Raw genomic sequence first — 23,660 nt, forward strand, 5'->3', positions numbered from 1 at the left:
ATGACCTTTCGTGAAGCAGGGATAACAAACTAGAGGCAATTAGTTAAGTTGAATCGTTAACAGGAGCTTAAGGAACTAATCTCAATTCGTTATGTTAATTCGTTAAGGAAAGAATGACGAACTAAACCCAGTTCGTTAAGTAGTTCGTTAAGGGAGAACTGACGAATGAACTCCTAGTTCGTTAAGGGTTCAGTTCGTTAAGGTCCAATTCGTGCAAGGACTAGTTCGTTAGAATAGTCAGTTCGTTTTAATGAGTGAGTCGTTCGTTAAAGGCTGGATAACGAACTAGAAGATTGGCAGAACTACAGAAGTGGTCCCTGGACCTAAAGATGAAGGTTATAATTACATAACAGCCCTTGGACTTTGATAATCTATGAAAGATGCCTATAAAGGTTAACGAGTAACGATTTAACTAACCGGGTAATGATTCAACGAAGTAAAACCGGCTTAGACTCGTAAGACTAATTAAGTAGCAATGAGAGTGGCTAGAGTAATATTTAATATTGCAATTATTAAACAGTTAGTCGCGCACAGCTCGAGAAGGAATAACCAGTAGCAAAAGAAGTAACTGAGTTCAGGTGAGTTTCTAGCCCCATTTTCTTGTTATGTTTTCGGGGATGTGTGCATACTCGATGTGATAGTTAATACACTTACCTTAAATGGTAAGTGTATGCCATGTATGATATATGTGATAGATACGAATGATTGCTTGTCGGTGCGTGAACGATCTTCGAATATTGCACGTATTGTCAGGTTATATATAAAGATATGAATATTGTATGTAATGTAAGGATGATCTATGAACGTTATGAAAGAAAGCTTGTCAGTACGTGAATGATCTTCGGATATTGCACGTGTCGGCAAAGGAAATGATCTCTAAGTGATTGTAAGTGTGTAAATGTTGTGATGTGACTTGGTTATTCTGTAAATGTTAAACTGATATAGAGTGTGTTGTAGACAAGTAGAAGTAGAGTGTGATAGAAGTGGATAGGGGTCTAGTAAGAGTGTTAGAGTGGCAAAGTGGCATAACTTTATTTATTATTAAAGTGGCAAAGTGGCATAACGTGATTCGTTATTAAAGTGGCATAAAATTATTCGTTATTAAAGTGGCTAAGCAGTAGGGGTAAATAAGAGGTTAAGTGGTAAGGTGAGCAGGTCAGATAGTGGGCTATGTGTCTTCGGATACGTATTTAATGCATGTAGTGGTTGTATGATAAGTTGTTTGATTAACTAGAACTCACTCAGCGTAGCTGACTTTTAGTATGCACGCAGGTGATTTGACTAAAGAGTTAGCATGCGGATGGCACATGGCATGGATTGAACGGCTGGCATCTGAAGATGGAAGAAACGATGTTTTAAATATAATGTTTTGTGTTATGGTATCAAAGAAAAGATTTAATGTTTTGAAACGAATGCTTTAAGATAACGTTTTCGTGAAAGTTTTAATTAACTCAGATTGTAAGAACTGTGTTTATGAGTAAATCCGACGTTAAAGTAGGGCTACCGGGTACGGGGCCTTACACTCATGTTTTGTTTGTTTTCTCTAGTAATTTCTCGTGAGATAATGCTCTAATATGTTTGTCGTCTAGTCGAAGCAAAACGTGAAAAGAAATAACAAAATATAATAACCTAAATATTCAAACAAATAATCATGCTCAAAAATTAATCCACGCATAGATCAATTAAGACTTTTTAGAAATTCAAATCACAAGCAAGCAAAGCCTGATCGGGAAATTAACTTCATGCAAACCCACCCTTAAACAACTTAAAGAAACGAAGCTAAATAAAAACTGAAGCCTGCATGCTCGAAAATAAATAATTGCTCGAGAAACAAATCACAAGCAAGGTGCTAGTTATTCAAATACAAGCAAGCCATCTTGCTCATGAACAGTGAAGTGCCCAAAAATAAGTAACTAGATTGAGGCCCGTGTATTACAAGGGTAATTGATGAAAATTTTAAACTTTAACCATTAAGTGAATTACAGTCAACAAAATGATCATATATTGTTAATACAATAACCATTTATATGAAAATTACATAACTAAGATAACACAAATAAGTAGTCACTCCGTCCCATTAGAAGTGTCATGGTTTGAAAAACACAGAAGTTTAAGGTAGATTGAATGATACTTTTCTTGCTTACCAAATGACAATAATGTCCTTAGAAATTGGGTCCATCAATATTGGTTATTAATGTTAATTGTGTGTGTTTAAGGGTAAATTTGGAAATTGACTAAAAAATTTTTAAAGTGGACATTTGTAATGGGACAAACAAAAAAGAAACATTGACACTACTCCGTCCTTGTACACTACATTTGTGATTGTAGTGGTTGGTATACATTGTTTATCAAAAATCAAAATCTTTAGTCCATGTCTGCTTATAACTCTTTATAAGGTAACATATATGTCTGCTTATAAATCTTGATATAGCCATGTATAGTTGTCTATGTGACATATAAGGTTATTCAAGTACATACCGCGACCCTAGATAAATTAATATATATATGAAACTAACAAAAAAAATATTCATACACATAAAATAACATACGTATTGATCAATTAATATATATGATGTCCTTTGAGATCATTTACTCATATTTATCCAAAAAAAAAACATGTTTATCCCAAAAAACAGATTACCTGAACTTTGATGATATAATCATCATTAGAATTTGAAATTGATTGATCATGATAAATTATTTGTAGTTATTAATATTCTGCATATAACAAATTTTAATTAATTTTATATATTAAAATTAACAATTGTATAATCAAGAAACATATAAAACCCAAAATTTAAATATAACAAAATGATTTGTTTCATTTTATATGAATGGAAAATGACAAAGACATACTAACCTTAAAGCTATGTTCAAATAACAGTAAATTCTTTTTAAAAAATAAAATTTGTGTATAGCTTTATTATTTTGAATATAAACTATAATAGACATTTTAATTATGCACTACCCAATAGGTTACACTAACATAACCTCAAATCGTTGTATTTGTCTAAAATTAAAATTACTAAGTAATATATTATTGAAATAATTAGAATGAATAGCTGATGAAAACGATATTCTAGGTTTTCATATCCTAAATGATTTTTAGAAATAGAAAATAGTGGAAAGAGATTGAAACAGATTTTTTTGTTTAAAGTTTTAAATGCTTTTAATTAAGTAATTTGTCTTATAAGGCATATTAAATTTAATATATTTGAATGTATAACAAAAATATAAATCAAGTCATAAAATATATGTTTCTGGAGTATTTTTGTCTTGACTTATGAAACTAAATATTGATATTCTTATTGCTAACCTTTTATACTACAAAAAAAAAAGACACATAAATAAATGATAGATAGTTCATATAGTAAATCGTTATTCATATGGATTATAATTATAATATTCAACTTCAATGATTTAATGCTAAACACCGAGATATATATAAAATGTATTCTTCATGTTTGCAATATTTATATAAAACGGTTGGAGAAAATAAAGAAAATACACATTTTCCTGAGTTCAAATACATATGAGAAAATTTTAAATCCAAATTTGAAACAAATCTTATAAAAAAAATAATGCATTGATACTTAAATCCCAGTTTAAAAAAAAGTTACAGTTTACCTTGATTTTAATTACCTATGATTTTTAAATTTTATTCTAATAGGTCTAAAACTTTAATTTTGATATTTTCTTATTTTATTATCTTTCACCATTAATGTTAATGAATGAATCAAATAGGATTTACATTCAAGAAAAATAAACTTCAATTCATAATAGAAATGACTTAAATTATAAGGATCAACATTGAAATGTTGAAAAAAAAAAGAGGAAGAGGACTATGAGAGTGACAAGTGACCAAAATGGGTAGTTATTTATTATAATAGATAGAATAGCAAGAAATCGATTAAAGCATCCACGCTCAAATACAGTAAACATCAAAGTTTGCTCGAATTTAGAACACGTTAGCTTTAACAGAATTAAATTTCATGCTTGAATGCCTAATACTCTAAAATATGCTCGACCAAAAAAATTCATGCTTGAACAGAAAAATGCATGCTTGAAGTTAGAAAATCATCCCTTAAACATAGAAAATGCATGCTCAAACAAATTTCACACAATCCCGGCATACGTCGTTTGATTATGATGAGGTTGAGATTGAGGACGTGACAACCGAGGAATACCTTAGATCTGTATACATGTTTGAATACAAATGAAGGATTTCCATTTTTCATAACTGAGCATGTTAAAGCGGCTGAAGAGCATTTGGGGAAAAAGAAAAGAAAATAAGAGTAAGTGAAGATGGATCGGGTTTGAAGGATTCGGTGGATAACGTATTCGAGGGTATGTTTGAACAGAAAAAGGCTCGTTTTTCAAACCTTATTGATGTTTTAAGGTATGCTGAGCAAGAGGATGACAAACAGATGAAAGCTCATGCCACTTCTCATCACATGACTTCGTTTAAAGCTTCAAGTATGGTGAAACGTGAACTAGTCTCTTGGCCTTATGATTCCGAGCTGAAGGTGTGCATTATAAAGTGGGAACATGGTGTACAATATTATCAATATACTGTCGATGTTCTTACATTGCCAAGATGTGACGTGCGTACGTTGGAGAATAGATCGCTAACTACTTCTGTATGATTACTATTATGATCAATACGAATACGTTAAGAATCTAGTGGCTTGATATGTTCTAGTGATTAGGCACGTCTTGAATTACGTTAAGGATGAGTGTGTGAGTGTGAATTTTGGCAGCGTAACGAGAGGAACTCAAATAAAGCATATAGATGACGACCCCATTCGTTATAAATCATATAACAAAATGGGCTCCATTCATCATCATTCTCTATCTAATACATTAAGTACAACGAATGACTAATTCATTTACTCATTCATTAGTCAGGCTTAACAATTGGCCTATTAATAACTTATGTGCTCAATTGTTATACACTACATAATGAATGGTACCTTACATTAACGAATGTACACAAAGACAGTTACCAAAATTCCCTTTACATTAATAAGACCAATTGCATAAATACACAAAGACCGAGATGCCAAAACGTGTACTAACAAACTCCACCTCGACTCGAGCTCTTTTTCTAGATCATTTAAATCTCTTGAACTTCCAATCGGCATAGTTATGAATCCTGAATGCATGGCAAACAGGCACTATGTCACACCCCAACCTAAGGCGGAAATGCGGGGGCGCAAACTGATTGCCACAAGGTACTATCATGAAATTATAAAGCGACAATATCTAATTAATTTATATATTATCAAGCAACATTTAAATACAACAAAAATAAAGAAAAATAAAAATATAAAACCAACTATTCATGTATATGTTTATTATCCAAAAGTCATCTCTACGTGATCTGCAGTTCGAAAAGCAATCCAAATCTATAACCTGCAAATGCGTACAAAATATATATTTGTCAACAACACATGTTGAGTGAGTAGCCCACTAGTTTTGACACAAACAAAAATGATAATATATAATGATATAGATGAATGAATAAAAATATGCAAAACTGTTATCTGTGAGTATAAACAATGAAATCGTTAAGCAAGTAATGAGTGTCGGTGAAACCATTGCCAATGCGATCGGGCTCCGGCCACTACGACGGTCGTATGATCATACTATAATGAGATTATGTTGGACCTCTCCGAATTAGATTCAAGTAAGCAAGTATGAAAATAGCAAGTAACAAGCAGTCATTCAATTGATACACAACCCAAAGATCACAGTTTGCGTTTGAGAAATAATAAGATAAATAATTTTATAAATGGTACGCAAGTGTCCCCAAAACATTTGAAAACAAGTAAAATAGGGGAGTGATTACTCACCTGATTAGAGGAACGAAATACAAATGCGGATGTGAGAAAACTAAACCCTTCAGGATATACCGTCAAGGATTCCTAGTCAAATTATATGAATTAATTATTATTTATAAATAATATAACATACTTTAATGAATTAAGATTTCGATGTGCTTTGAGTTATGTTTGGGATTAAGATGTTTATTAATTGATCGATTAATCTCTACGGTCATTGTTGTTATTATTACAAACCAATATTATTGTTGTCCTTCAATTTGGGGGAATTAATACAAAATACCATCGATTTTATACTTGATAAAAAATAACTAATTAAACCTTTTAAACAACTAAATTATTCAAATATATAAACATGAATTAAGATAAAATAAACATAAGTGAATAAATAAATTATACTAATAATGTGAAATTAAAATATACTTTGAATCGTCAACGAAGCTTTAAAGATAAGGTTTTATTTAAAGTGTTAAATATGTTTACTATATTATCGTTTAAAAATTTTATATAATATACATATATACGCACACACACATATGTATAATGAGTTTTTGTAAGGCCCCGTTACCTGTAGCCCTACTTTAGTGTTGGATTTACTCATAAACGCAGTTCTAAAATCAGAGTTAATTAAAAACTTTACGCGGAATATAAAACTTTCATAAAACATTAAATATCAAATCATAAACATGTCTTAAAACATTCTTCTTGTCATTAAAAATCAAATCATAACTTATAAAACATGACAGGTCTTCAGATGCCAGACTCTTATTCTTCTGCCATGTGTCCCGCTCATGCCAGCTGTCGCATCCTACTCACCTACGTGCATACTAAAAGTCAGCTACGCTGAGTGAGTTCTAGTTAATCATACATCATACAATACATTCACTTACCTTCAATCATGCATCCGAAGATACATAATAATTACTTTACTAATTTACTTTTATTTCATACTTTCATACATACGTACATAATTTATTAAGTTCATACTTTATATTTACTTTCCATTCTATCTCAGATATTATTAGGGTCTAATCCCTTCCTTTTCTATCTCATATATTATTAGGGTATGATCCCTCTTTCCTTTGTCTATCTCAGATATTATTTAGGGTCTGATCCCTTTCTTGTCTATCTCAGTATTATTAGGGTCTGATCCCTTTTTACTTCTCTATCTCAGATATTATAAGGGTCTGATCCTGTCTTCTCTATCTCATATATTATTTGGGTCTGATCCCTCTTTCTTCTTCTTCGTTCATACTATCTTTACATACTCATACATATACTTTCTTTAATCATTATTACATACTCATATATCTTTCATATATTTATATCATACACATTCATCTTTCATAAACATACATCCCTTGTCAATACGTGCAATATCCGAAGATCGTTCACGTATCGACAAGCTTTAATTCACAATCATAACATAATATCTATCACATAAGTCATACATGGTATACACTTACCATTTAAGGTAAGGGTATTAACTATCACATCGAGTATGCACACAGCCCCGAAAAACATAACAAGGAATGGGGCTAGAAACTCACCTGAATGCGGTTACGTTCACCATTAATCGTATTCCCTTTCTTGAGCTGTGCACGGCTAACTGTATAATATTTACATGTATCAATTTACTATTACTACTCATATTGTATTTCTATCTTTATATAACCCGCAACGAACGGGGGTCCGGGGGCAGCGCCCCTGGCAGCGGGGTTCTAGGAGCAGCAGCCCCTAGCAGGGTCCAAGGAGCAGAGCCCCTGGCTGGGGTTAAGTTGTCTTAAGACATTTTATTTCCATTAACTGTCTTAACACATTTTCCATTAGGATTTTAATTTATTTCCTAATTTGTTAACTCATTCCTCATAACGAATTAAGTCTAATTCGCTACCCGATTCGTTACCGAACTTAACTTAAGCGAACTTATATGCGGAGAAGTTATGTGTACGCGAACTTGTTTTCTGGCGAACTTAACAATCAGCGATCTTGTATGGCGAGGTTAACAGAGGCGAACCTAGCCTTCAGCGAAGTTGCCTTGGCGAAGTTAAACATGAAGCGAACTTAGCCTATAGCGAAGTTTCCTTCCGGCGAACTTGCTTTCGGCGAAGTTATGCAATAGTAGCTACAGCGAACTTATGCAGCAATCTTAGCTGCGGGCGAAATTGCCCTAGCAGCAGCCACTGTCCGACTTTAACCTCCCATAATCGTCTACGTTTTATCGCGAAACACAGGGATATGATACAACCCAAACCCGTGATTATTCCTGTGGTCGTTTTTAAAAAGATTTGGCCAGAAAACATGTAAAGTTTGGATCTTTAATTTAAAAAACGTTCAATACAAGATCTACGGTTTATCTTAAACGAACCGTACATGTTTATGGGTTTATTAGGTTCGTCCTAGCATCAAGTTCGCTACTTTACATTTCGTTTAGACCCGATCTATTATAGTTTCAAGTTTCATGGCAAACCATCTATAAAAAAACATGAACTTTAAGATCGAAATCATACCTTTATGTGTTCGGTTTGCTTGGTTATCTCGTATCTAGCTCGTATATTGAAGATCTAATAATGGTTGGCTTGATTTTTGGACTCGAATCCCGTTTCACTCTCACGGCCGTATGTAAGGTGGTGTGTGTGTGTTTGGAGTGTGTAGAGATTAGGATGAAAGGAAATGACGATTTAGGGTTTTAGGGTGGTTTAAGGAGATATTTATATCCCTTAAAGCCCATGGACCTAAGACCCATTACCCTTTAATCCATCTTCATTAATCCAAGTCCATGATTCTTTATTAATACTAATTAATTATTTAGACCCAATAACTAAACGCGACTTTCTTTTATAAAATAAAAAAATTCTAGGATGTTACAGTTTGTAAAGACGTTCAACGACAATGAAACGTGAGTTAGAAGTGTCGGGTTTTAATAAGGTAAAGATGGTTTATTATTATTATTATTAAAATATACTATAATATATACATATTCATATATATATATATATATATATATACATATATACGTAAACGATAACTTTTATAGAAATTTGAGAAAACAATAAACTCCAAGATGTCGGTGTTAATTGTATTTATTTAATAGCCACTATTAATTAATCATTTAATTATTATAATACTTAATAAAGAAAATGATAAAAAAAAACCTAAAATACAGGTGGCCAGGTTCGAACCCGCGACCACCAGGTTCTAACCCACTCACACAACCATCTGCTCCAATATACCAATTGGTTAAAAACTCGAAACTATTAAACATAAACAGATGCGCCCAAAACCCCAAATCAATTGAAACCTTAGAACTACAATTCAGCAATCAGTTGTTTGATTACCTTACTGGTGTTAGGGTTAACATTAAGCACTGAAAAACGATTATAGTTCGTGTTTTAATTACCTGATTAGACCACGAATCGACGATGAATGATACTAGTACAGCCGCGGCCATTGATGAACCAAGAATGGACACTTGCAGATAAAGATAATCAAATTAATATTGGGGTTCTTGTCAACGATGATGGTATGATAGTTCATGCCAGTTTAATTGAGATCTATCAATCTGTAAATAGTATTTTGACGATATAACGATGACGTTGAACATAATATGTTAATACGTATATCATTAATCGAGATAACAAAATTAAGAGGATCGGTTAGGCCGCAAAAGGCAAGATTCAACCCTTGAATTGATTTCCATGTTTACAATGTGAATTGCGGTCCAAGAAAGACAAACTAGTCTCGGGTTAGTGAAAGGGCTACGGATATGGGTAATGGATCTTGGCAGAGAGGTTGTTGAAGTATATTTTGCATTTTAGTCCCTAGAGTTTGAGGGTGGACACATAAAGAGGTAAGACTTGTAGTTTGGGTTAAAGTTGCCTTAAAGTGAAAGTTGTAAATATGTTTTCAATAAAAAAAGAAAAAAATAATATTATAATAATTAGTTTACTCGATAAACACGACAATTTTATTTGATAAAAATAACCCGGACATGAAAGCGCGTGGGTATAATATACGGAAAAACTGAGTTGTTACAGTCTCCCATACTTTAGGGAATTTAGTCCCGAAATTAAAGAATATTGTAACACCATTATATTTTGAGGAAAGAAGAATTTTTAACATCACTATTTTTTTTAATTATAATACAGAACTTTGAATAGTTAAAACAACGCTCCAAATGAAAACCCAATAAGGGCACTTATATATAGAATGTACCAGGACCGTATCCACCATGTCCTTATCATCTTTACATTTGTACCGTTATCCCAACTACTTTCGGTTCTAGATTATGACACACAATTACACGCATTATGATTTCCATGCGAGGACTTTAATAATTATGTAGGCCTCCATAATTACTTAGATCGTCGGATTGTCCACATAACTCGTCCCATCATGTGGGTTACAAAACATTTGAAAGACATGATATTTAAAGAAAAAAATAATAATCTTAATATGTTTTGGTTATAAGTAGAAGGTGGTCGTTGTGTAAAATATTGCTAAGCATGAATCGAATTTTTGAGTTGTTTTAATAAAATATAAAAATTTCTAAACGTTTTTTTTATAAGTTATAAATCTTGGAAGTTATAGAAGAAAGGATTCCTTAGGGTTGAGAGTGAAACGAATTGGGAAAATTAGGACAAGAGATAAACTATGAGTACGGTATTATAGACGGATGACTTTTGAAAAGATGGAATTTATTACATGATCGTAACCACTTAAAATCAATAAGTTATTAATATTAAAATTGTTTAAATTCAAAAATCGAATAAATATTTATTATAATGTATGGTTGAGAAAGATAAAGTATGTTTAGATAAACGTGACAAAAACATCTTCTTTAATAAACTTAGTTATGAATAGCTTGATTAATTAGATCTATAAAAATTTGAATAATTGAAGTTGATTGAATGAAAATATTTTGACTAGATTGCAAAGTAGGGTTTAATAGAATAAGTTTGGAAATCTATAGCTTGATGAACATGATTGAATCGAGAACACACATGGCGTAGATGATTAGAATTTCCATGGATGCAGCAATTACATGTGACAAGGCATAAAGATTGAGCAAACGTCGTGGCATGGGGTTTTGAATTACAGGCATAGATTGTTGTGGAACGTCTTGTGGCACGTGGCAAGTATTAACAAAATAACCGAACGATTATATTGGGTACAAAACAGTATAAGAGTTGAATTGAAGAGTGATGGCAAGTGAAGCATATTGAGTGAATTTTTACGTAAAGTTTCTTGTTATAGGCGCTATGATTTTTATTCTGATTGATTTTTTATTTTCTTGACAACATATAGTTGGTGTTTTAGACTCGCTTTTGTTACTGCTGTTGTTATGAGAATGGGTAGGGGTAGATGAATTGAATTTATTAGCCAAGAAGTTAATGAACAATATTGAATTGATTGCATTTATGTTTTGGAAATTGAGTTTATATTTTAGAGATCGCATGAGCTATCTTCTCGACTAAACATGTGGCTAGGAAGCGGTTATGAAAAATAAATGATTGATGTTGTTTGATGTTGAGGTAACATTCTATGATTATTAAAGATGTGATTTAATGAGAAAATTGGATAATAGTGTAGATTTCATATGAGTTATTGCGTAAGACGAAATTAAATGTGTTATGTTGATATTTATTCATAACTTAAGGATAAGTTAGAATCCAAATTGAAAATCAATGAGTTAATTTGATGAGTGATTAATTTTTTTTTATCAAAGTTTGACATGTTTTAACAAATTACAATTTGAGATTGAATACTTGAATATGTTTAATAGTTTATGTATATGATGTCATGAGTATAAGAAAGCCATTCTATTATTAATTGTGCAATAATACTATTTAAATTACTAGATATTTTGATAATATGATAATGTGATAAGATGAATACGAAAACCAATTTAATAATAGAGTGTAAATTTTTTTGATTGACTCGTGATAACCGGGTCTTAATGAATGAAGAATTTGTATCCGATCAGGAGAATAAAAATGTTTTGAGTGTATAAATAGATCGAATCAATAGATCTTAATTCAAAAAGTGATTTATTAAGTAAGGAATTGAATAATTTGCATAATCGAATAATAAAATAATTAAATAATTAAATCAAATCATAAACTATATCGTATAAAATCAAATAAACAACAATTAAACAAATAACGAATGTTCTTCGATGTGTTGGGTTTCCCATGGCCTTTCTGTGACATTCGTCAAATTTGAGTGGTACTCTTTCTGTAAACTTTAATTATGTAAGCCCGACTTAACATCCAAAAACCTTATTTAATTATTATATAATATCATTTTAAACCTCGACCTTAAATAAATTGATGTTGGTCATAATATAGTGTTGTTAAGAAAACTTAGGGGTTCAGACTGAGTTTTGTAAAGTTATTAGAAGCTTGGAAACATTTAAACTCGTTTTAAACCATTATTAGAACTTGAGGGGCCAAGGGGTAACATTTATACCAACCCATATATACAAAAAACCCTAAACCTAACTTATTAAATATCAAGCCTCCATCATCTTCTTCCTCTCTTGTTTTACGGCCGCCGCCGCCGCCTTCGGCGAGCACCACCGCCTCCGGCCACCACCTCCAACACACACACACACACAACACAGCCGTCACCACCCCTACCAACCGTTTTTCCGCCCATCTTCCTTTCCCCCGCAATTTTCCGGCGAACTCCAAAGCACCACCACCTCTCCCTCCCGTTTTTTCCGGCAACACCCCCTTTCCCCTCGGGTTTTAGTTTTTCCGGTAACCGGATTTCCGGCCGTCGTGGCCACTGCCTCTCTCACTCATCTCCGTCTCTCGTCTCTCTCTTCGGCTCCCTCACTCTCTTCGGACTCTCTCTCTCTCTTTCTCTCTTCGGCTCCCTCTCTCTCACGGCTTCTCTCTCTTCTGTATTTCTGTTTTTTTTTCTTCATTTCTGGCGCAACTCAAGTGGCCGGAATCGGCCTTGGGGACTGTTGTTTTCTTCGTGTCCAACGGGTTCGGCTCGGTCCTTCCCTGTATAGAGCCCGAATCGTGAACAATCTAATAGGTAAATTAATTTTGGGCGTTGGTGTTATCGGTTTTCGCTTAAATTGTTCGGATCTAAATTGTTAATAATAGTTTTGTTATCGGTTATATTTTTGAAGCGGGTTGGATGGGTATGGAGTTGGGTAAATTAACTTTGTATTCCCAAAAACGACATTCATCATTTAATACTGAGACCTCATAACAAATTTCGACATTCACTTTATGTATTTTAAATTTCCTCATAAGCGAAAAAAAAATTTATTGTAATTTTTATAAAAAAAATGGTGTGATTCACACGCTCGGATCTCAAAAATTCTATTTATATAATATATATATTTATACATATATTAACTTGTAACTTTAATAATCAAAATTTTCATGGATGTTTCAAACATTAGTTATAAAGTTTGATATTTTTCAAATAAAATTTATTATTAGTCAAAAATCTTCCTATACACAACCACAAGTTCCCTAACACCCGTAATCCATCTCAAGCTACTGCCTTAAATCAAACCATCCTTATACTTCAAAAGTTTTCCCGCGCACTCAAATTTTTTTCCTCAATATGAACGAAACCTAAACATCCAAAAGTATATCCTCACCTACTCAAACCACATGCAAGTCCAAGATATACAAAAAATCAACCCAACAAAAGGCCCTAACTACCGACACTTCTACGCCACGAAAACCTATCAAACTCACTATCCTAATACTTCAAATACACCGACAAACACACTCACAAATGCCTTGAACATATACAAACCAAAGCTTACCCAACTATGAATTAAAATCTTCGACCCATAATATGTCAAGTCACAAACCATATCGCCACATCGTTCACATCCAACCATAGAGTTTGATATCAAAATAGAAACCCAAACACTCCTTACTAAATACATGTATAAACCAAATCTAAACCCAAACTAGTCAAGATCAAATTATCCAACTTATCAAGTTAACCCGAGCTCAAATAAACCAAACCTCACCTATTAGCCCAACCACTACTCACACAAATCAGCTAAACCTAACCCACTCAAATGACCAAACCCCAACAAACCCCATCGATTCAACTCAAGAAAAAAAACTCCACTATCCAAGCGGACCTAAACACTCTCACCTACTACTAAATTTCCAAACCATTCACCGTACGAAGCCTAAAACCCCTCCCTACGCATGCAAGCTTCATTTTTTCCCTAAATTTTTTTATGTATATATAAATATATACAACTAACATATTTATAACAACCTCATGTGTTCAATTAATCACTTATAGATTATAAACTCTTTCAAGATTAACGGTTTACATGTTATGTCCATATCTTATAAATTATCTTTGTAAAATGTAATATTGTCATGACAATTAAATTTTATTTTGAGGAATTGTTTTTTTTTTAAAAGAGATTATTAAATAATTATATGGGTGATTTCAAGATTTATAAATATTGTCACCTAAGATGATAAATCTCATAAAGACTTTATAAATTCGAGGTATCATTACGAATGTTGAATGCGGAATTTATTTTGAAACAAATTTCAACTTTCACCATATTGCATAAACTCAATGACCTTGGCTTTGCAAATCTTTTGGGACGCATTTATAAATATTTTATATTGTAACACAAATTCTAGCTCAATAACGACTTACGCGACTATCACCTCTTATTATCGCAAGCATCATCACTTTATATAATTTATTTTCATCACAATAACTTTATGTAAACAAACTCCTTTAACAAATTTGGTTACAAGATTTATATTTAATAATGATTTAAATATTTTCCCTAGCAATGCGTTACCGCGGTGCTTGTTATTATGTACATTTCTTGGAAACAATAAAACCACTTTACTTGAGATTTCATTTTTGATGTTATTTTTTTATTTTCAGTGACCGTGTGAAACGCGATTTACATATCTAGTCATTAAATTCAAGTCTCACAATTATTGCGATTTTATTTTTATTTGATGAGATGTTTCGATGACAGTATTATGCACATGAGATTTCATTTTTATGTTTTGATTTTCATGACCGAATGCAAACTATTCAATAAAAATTTCTGTAATACTTTCTAAACTTTAACTTCGCTAAAAATCTCGTTTATATTTTAAACGATATTTTCATGACTATGTTATTTATATTTGAGCATTTATGCAAACGCGATTGTATACATTATTCTATACCATTTCATCTAATCTATTAATGGCCTATGTGTAGCTGTCTACAAGTTTTGGCGCTATTAGAAACTGTTATTATAATGACGATTATATAAATTGTTTCACAATAGTGGCCGTATTCACGTTTTATCACATTTCATCGATGGTTTTGGTTGTTAACTAGAAGCTATTTTATTTATATTGATGCACGTATGCGTCACCCCAAAGAAACTCACCTCATCCTCGTGATTCCACGAAATCGTATTCTCAAATACTTATAATCTCAAGTTTGTTCACATGTGAAACTCATCGTACGACGTTATTGCAAGTTGTATAATCGTTTATCCCAACTTTATGTGATCATTTATTGGACTTTTCATTTCTATTTATCGGGTTTCATCTTATCAATTTTATTTAGTACCTCGATTTATAGACATTGGTAACTATCTTGATGACTTTTGACTTCGAAGCTTATTTCATATTGCTTACCCTAAATATTTTTTTATATTTTTTATTTGATCGTCTTACTTATTTAAACCAAGATAGCTATTTCCAATTTGGTTATACTTTAAGATTTTAATTATTTCATTTATGTATCCCACTTTCTCACTTATTAAAAAGTCAATCCCAAAAATTTTCAACCGCTAGTGCTGTTTTACCAATATTGGTAAAATTCAGCAAATTTATTTACACATTTAATAGTTAAAGATTTCAAAATAAATTTGTTTCTTAAACCACGCAATGGAACGAACCATGTGGACCATATGACGATCGAAATAATTATGGGTGCACACTTAATTATCAAAATCCCCGTATGGAAGTCATGGTAAGTACGGTTGTGTGCGATAACTCAGACCCGAGGATGATGGCAGAAAAACGATAAAAATGTGAATCATGATAAGGGCATGGTGGATACGCCGCTGGTACATCCTATATATAAGTGTCTTTATTATGTTTATCATTTATAGCGTTTTTCGAGTCATGCAAGCATCTGACGTTATTATTTTTCTTAAAATTTGTTCACGCAATTATCATACAAAGGATAATTTTCGTTAACAATTACTTTTTATTTAAGTTTATTTTAATTTCGGGACGAAATTTTCAAAAAGTTGGGGATACTTTGACATTCGTCAAATTTGAGTCGTACTCGTTTTGTAAACTTTAATTATATAAGCCCGACTTAACATCCAAAAAGCTTATTTAATTATTATATAATATCATTTTAGACCTCGACCTTAGATAAATAGATGTTGGTCATAATATAGTGTTGTTAAGAAAAACTTAGGGGGTTCAAACTGAGTTTTGTAAAGTTATTAGAAGCTTGGAAACATTTAAACACGTTTTAAACCATTATTAGAACTTGAGGGGCCAAAGGGGTAACATTTATACCAACCCATATATACAAAAAACCCTAAACCTAACTTATTAAATATCAAGCCTCCATCATCTTCTTCCTCTCTTGTTTTCCGACCGCCGCCGCTGCCTCCGGCGAGCACCACCGCCTCCGGCCACCACCTCCAACACACACACACACAACACAGCCGTCACCACCCCTACCAACCGTTTTTCCGGCCATCTTCCTTTCCCCCGAGATTTTCCGGCGAACTCCAAAGCACCACCACCTCTCCCTCCCGTTTTTCCGGCAACACCCCCTTTCCCCCCGGCTTTTCGTTTTTCCGGCAACCGGATTTCCAGCCGTCATGGCCACTGCCTCTCTCACTCATCTCCGTCTCTCGTCTCTCTCTTTGACTCCCTCACTCTCGTCGGACTCTCTCTCTCTCTTCGGCTCCCTCTCTCTCACGGCTTCTCTCTCTTCTCTATTTCTGTTTTTTTTCTTCATTTCCGGTGCACCTCAAGTGGCCGGAATCGGCCTCGGGGACTGTTGTTTTCTTCGTGTCCAACGGGTTCGGCTCGTTCCTTCCCTGTATAGAGCCACGACTCATGAACAATCTAATAGGTAAATTAATTTTGGACATTGGTGTTATCGGTTCTCGCTTATAAATTGTTCGGATCTAAATTGTTAATAATAGTTTTGTTATCGGTTATATTTTTGAAGCGGGTTGGATGGGTATGGAGTTGGTTTGTTTTGGGTAAAAGATAAACGAGCGGGTAACGGATATATTAAGTTCTTATGGGTTTAATTATTTTGGTTCGGTTGGTTGTACATAAGTTGTTGAACGAGAGGTAACGGTTCGGGTCTCATCCTAGAGCGGTTTTGGTTCTTTTTATACTTAATAAATTTATTATTACTATTAGTATTAACATCAATACATAAAGATTATTATTAGTGTTACTATGTTTAAATGTACTATTATATGTATTCATTACTAATATGATTATTATTATTATTATCATTTTCTTATAAATATTAAAGTTGTAATATTATTATTAAAGATCATAGTATTATTATTTATTAAAATTATATTTCTTATCATTTATTATTAGCAATAATATTATTATATTTATTTTGTGAACTCGTTTAGAACTCGAACCGACATCGAGAATAGTATCATTATTTATTATCAATATTATTTACTATTATTATTATTTTTACCAACAACACTTTAATTAATACCAAGGCTTTTATCCTATAACTATTATTACTTGTATTATTAATAATAATTAATGTTATATATACTATACTCTATTAGTATTAGTAATAATAATTATTGTTATTATTATTATCATCTTTATCTTATACGTATATATATATAACATATCTTTTTAGAGTTATTATTATCATTACTATCATTATCATTAATAATTTTATTATAAACTTTATTATCAGTTCATTTTTATAAAACCGAACTCTTAATTTAAACCCGTCTCGTTTCTATTTAATATTGGTTTAGTTATTTAAAAGCCCAATAAAATAATATTATTTTCATATTAATTATCATTTAAGTACGAGTCCCTAATCGTTAACAAACTAACCGGTAACCCGATTAACAACCGAACCTTCTCATTCAATGTTTCTGATATAGTTTCATTATGGTTACAAGTTCATTAATATATATTACATTATTTATTTTAGCTAAGGTGTTTATCATTTCAAGTCGGATCTGTTCGTTTACCGTTCGAGCTTCATTTATTTATCTATTTATTTCTCGGTTCATCAATCGATGTGAGTACTTTCATACCCCTTTTTCCATCTTTCGTTTTGGGGTGACATTTCATACTTATCAAACTAAATGCCTTATTTACTTGAATCTTAAACCCACAAACGTGATTGTATACTTTACTTGAATAATTGCTCGATTTGGTGTTCTATGCTTACATGTCTATGTGTTTATCGCTTTTGGATGGTGGAACTATAAATCCTAAACCATTTGGCAACCCCTTATGGCAAGGTGTCGTTAACATAATGCAATTAACGATAATTATAAAATCCTAGACTATTTGGCATCCCCTTATAGCTAGGTGTCGCTAACTTGTTAGCGATAACTATTTATCCAAGTTTATAGCTTTTATTTATTGTTTCGTATACAAGTTTTGTGGCTTTTTATTACTATTTACTTATATGCTCCAACTTATGAATTTCTCACCAACCTTTGTGTTGACAAACTTTATTTTATGAAATGTTATAGGTTTGACTTTTGTTTGACTCGAGGACTTGATGAGAAACGTTACCAAGACTATTAGGGTATTAGTAAAACGACAATATAAATGTTACTTGTATTAATGTTGGCTCAGCCGGGACCGAGACGATCCGAGCAGGTTCGGGACGGAAGGTTTCAACCACAGATCAAAGATAAAAACAAACACTTTATTGATAAACGCGAACGGTTACATGCTTGTTTAAACAGAGAAATCACGATCTATGGCAGGGGGAGGTCGAGCATGGCCTCCCCCCTCATCCGGACAGCACCTGGGCCCCGGGCACGAAAAACCTCAAAACTCTTACCTGTTCACGACTGAAAGCTGGTATTTATACCCGCTGCCATTCGGTCAGGACTCATTCGATCGAATGAGTCCTATTCGATCGAATGGCAGACTCATTCGATCGAATGAGTCCTATTCGATCGAATGGCAGACTCATTCGATCGAATCAGAAACTGGTTCGATCGAATGAGTATCCATTTGAAAATGCTCTTTCAAATGGATCACTTTCGGCGTGAACCACTACCTAGGTGTACAGCATACAACATAAACATTCTAAACTATTCGCCAAGCGACGGCCACAAAATGTGCACCAACAAATTCCCCCTTGGACGTTGCTTGCGAATTGCTGTAGACACCTCTTGCAATCTTCAGTCAAATCTTCTGCTTTATCTTGATAATCACGTTGAAGAATACCATCATTGCAGCAAGATTCCCCCTTAGACTGAACTCTCGGTTAATGATGCAAAGTGTTCTCCATTGCTGACATCTTCAGACTAAATAATCTGTTTAAAACAACCAACTGTAGAAATTCCCCCTCAGACGTTGACGTGTATCCCAATATATAGACATGACAATACATGCACGCTTCCGCTGCGCGACTTACTATCGGCGAATCTTCACCCACACGGTTACTTCACCAACATGTATTGGACAAATGACAGAGGCTTCCAATCCACAGCTACTCCCCCTAAACAGATTAGTTTGTATGCAGATTCATCATCGGAGACAAAGACACATCATTAACTTCGTGATTGCGAATCACCAATTTTCAACAGAATTCCCTCCACAAAGCGGAATTCTCACATGCGGAAAATAAATATTTAACATGATTGGCCCATAAATAGTCAGATGCTCCTGACTACCCCACAATAACTCAAACTCAGATTCTCTCCACAAAGCAGAATCTTCAGAATGCGGACAATAAATTAAACTTGGTTGGCCCATAAATAGTCAGATGCTCCTGACTACCCCACAATAACATCATACCTCATCAGTAATCACTTTTCTCTGTTCTTCTGTGTTCTTATAACAATCACCACTGTAGAAGCTCAATGAACAAGGGGTTATCCATTAAACTTGTAAACGATAATTCCTTCAGGTGATTGTGCTTTGTTCATCGCCCCAATTTGCCGCTTTAACCATTAAACATTTAAACGCTCTGACTTTGCCGGCAAATATCAGTGAAAATTTCACTGTCACCAAACTTTTTCTGGATTGTAATCAACTTGTATAGGATGTCCAGAAAAATCTTCATCACTGACCCGAAAATTAACCGAAAATTTCCCGGAAATTTTGTCGAAAAAATTTTATTTTTGCCAAACTTTTTCAGAAGACTTCCCGACTGATAAAAATGGCTTGGGCAAATTTTCGTGTAAGCGGGCGTTCCAGACTCTTTTTTTTTTTTTTTTTTTTTTTTTTTTTTTTTTTTTTTTTTTTTTTTTTTTTTTTGGTCTGGAACACGTTCGATCGAATGAGAACTGGTTCGGTCGAATGAAGCACAGATTCGATCGGATGAAGAACTGGTTCGATCAGCTATTTGAATTTGACACTTTGAGCGGGAAAACCAGTTCGATCGAATACAATCTGATTCGATCGAATGAAGTCAATCGAATGGGCGGGAAAACTGGCGTTTGAATTTGACACTTTTGAGCGGGAAGACTGATTCGATCGAATCAGTCAATCGAATAGGCCTATTCGATCGAATGGGGAACTCGTTCGATCGAATGTACTGATTCGACTCCTTCACCGCCAGCCCAGAAAACGCGAAGAACACGAAGAACACACCAACTTTTTAACGTCCAGAACGCATAAAATCAAGAGCTCGGCTTGCTAGATCGGTTGTTAGACCTTTCTAGCGGTAACCGTGGCTCTGATACCAATTGTTGGTTCAGCCCGGGACCGAGACGATCCGAGCCGGTTCGAGACGGAAGGTTTGATAACCAAAGACGGATAGAAACAAACACGAAAACAAACGATTTCATTGATAAAAACGAAAGATTACATGCTTATTTAAACACTGAAATCACGGTCTATGGCAGGGGGAGGTCGAGCATGGCCTCCCCCCTCATCCGGACAGCACCTGGGCCCCGGGCACGAAAAACCTCAAAACTCTTACCTGTTCACGACTGAAAGCTGGTATTTATACCCGCTGCCATTCGGTCAGGACTCATTCGATCGAATGAGTCCTATTCGATCGAATGGCAGACTCATTCGATCGAATGAGTCCTATTCGATCGAATGGCAGACTCATTCGATCGAATCAGAAACTGGTTCGATCGAATGAGTATCCATTTGAAAATGCTCTTTCAAATGGATCACTTTCGGCGTGAACCACTACCTAGGTGTACAGCATACAACATAAACATTCTAAACTATTCGCCAAGCGACGGCCACAAAATGTGCACCAACAATTAAATTTGTTTGTGTGAACAAGAGGTGTTGATTATTGATTTATGAAATAAATGAGTTGATTAAATATTGTCACTTTAAATAACGTCTTGTGTATTTGTCCAATCACGTTGCACCCCGGCATGTTCCGCCTTTGGTCGGGGTGTGACACTTTCCATGGCATTTTGTTTCCTCAACTTATTAGCATACCAAAACCACAACAAACGTGTGAGTTGGCCTCCCATGAGCATTACATGGCAATTTGAATGGCCCAACTTAACTAACGAATCAACAAATCAATTGAGTTTGTCGGCCCATGAGCATTACATGGCGATTTGACCTACCAAACTAAATAACGAATAAACGAACTCAAGCATAAGTAGTTGAAACATCTCGTGTATCGTGGACCACGGATGATAATGTTCCAACAAAATATCGCAAGTATAACGAATTGTGCAAATGTACAGTTGGCGTGTCCATGGCGTCCCATGGGTTTTACACCCGACCAGACATTTTAAAAATAATAAAACACAATAAATGGTGTGACCGTTTAGACGATTACGTTAAACGCTTAAAATTTCGGTCGCATGACAATTTCCACAATGGCGGGGAATCTTGTCACATTCTCTAACTTTAAATGAAAAATAGCAAAAACAAAGCTAGGAAATTCTCAAGGAAATTTCTGACAATAAAAGGCAATTTAATAAATTTAAATAGAAATATTTTGAGATCGAGGCGTTGCCTCAGATTTATAAATATATTTTGAGAATGAGACATAGTCTCGAAGTAATAAAATATTTTGAGGGTGAAGCATAGCTTCGGAGTTGTGTGTGTGTGCATGACAAATAAAATAAACAATTAATTAACAGTGAAATAAGTACCTAATCTAGCAAGGCAAATACGTAAGCGGTAAACAATCAAATAGAACACATCAGGAAAACAAATAAGCACGTATGAGGTTCCTAAGCATGTTACTAAGGCACCACTAACGACCTATCTAAAACTTTTGGCTCTGATACCAATATGTCACACCCCAACCTAAGGCGGAAATGCCGGGGCACGAACTGATTGCCACAAGGTACTATCATGAAATTATAAAGCGACAATATCTAATTAATTTATTTATTATCAAACAACATTTAAATACAACAAAAATAAAGAAAATTACAAATATAAAACCAACTATTCTTTTATATGTTTATTATCCTAAAGTCATCTCTACGTGAGTTGCAGTTCGAAAAGCAATCCAAATCTATAACCTGCAAATGCGTAAAAAATATATATTTGTCAACAACACATGTTGAGTGAGTAGTCAACAAATTTTGACACAAACAAAAATGATAATATATAATGATATAAATGAATGAATAAAAATAGGCAAAACTGTTATATGTGAGTATAAACAATGAAATCGTTAAGCAAGTAATGAGTGTCGGTAAAACCATTGCCAATGCGATCGGGCTGCGGCCACTACGACGGTCGTATGATCATACTATAATGAGATTATGTTGGACCTCTCCGAATGCGATTCAAGTAAGCAAGTATGCAAATAGGAAGTAACAAGCAGTCATTCAATTGATACACAACCCAAAGATCACAGTTTGCGTTTGAGAAATAATAAGATAAATAATTTGATAAATGGTACGCAAGTGTCCCCAAAACATTTGAAAACAAGTAAAATAGGGGAGTGATTACTCACCTGATTAGAGGAACAAAATACGAATGCGGATGTGAGAAAAGTAAACCCTTCGGGATATACCGTCAAGGATTCCTAGTCAAATGATATGAATTAATTATTAATTATAAATAATATAACATACTTTAATGAATTAAGATTTTGATGTGCATTGAGTTATGTTTGGGATTAAGATGTTTATTAATTGATCGGTTAATCTCTACGGTCATTGTTGTTATTATTACAAACCAATATTATTGTTGTCCTTTAATTGGAGGAATTAATACAAAATACCATCGATTTTATACTTGATAAAAAATAACTAATTAAAGCTTTTAAACAATTAATTATTCAAATATATAAACATGATTTAAGATAAAATAAACATAAGTGAATAAATAAATTAAAACAATAATGTGTAAATAAAAATATACTTTGAATCGTCAACGAAGTTTTAAAGATAAGGTTTTATTTAAAGTGTTAAATATGTTTACTATATTATCGTTTAAAAATTTTATATAATATACATATATATATACACTCACACACACATATATGTATAATAAGTTTGTAAAGACGTTCAACGACAATGAAACGTGAGTTAGAAGTGTTGGGTTTTAATAAGGTAAAAATGGTGTATTATTATTATTAAAATATACTATAATATATACATATTCATATATATATATATAT

The sequence above is a fragment of the Bidens hawaiensis genome, unplaced genomic scaffold (assembly GCF_021521415.1).
Source record: "Bidens hawaiensis isolate Kalapana, Puna unplaced genomic scaffold, B.hawaiensis_p1.1 tig00024435_1, whole genome shotgun sequence".
In the NCBI taxonomy this organism is placed as follows: Eukaryota; Viridiplantae; Streptophyta; class Magnoliopsida; order Asterales; family Asteraceae; genus Bidens; species Bidens hawaiensis.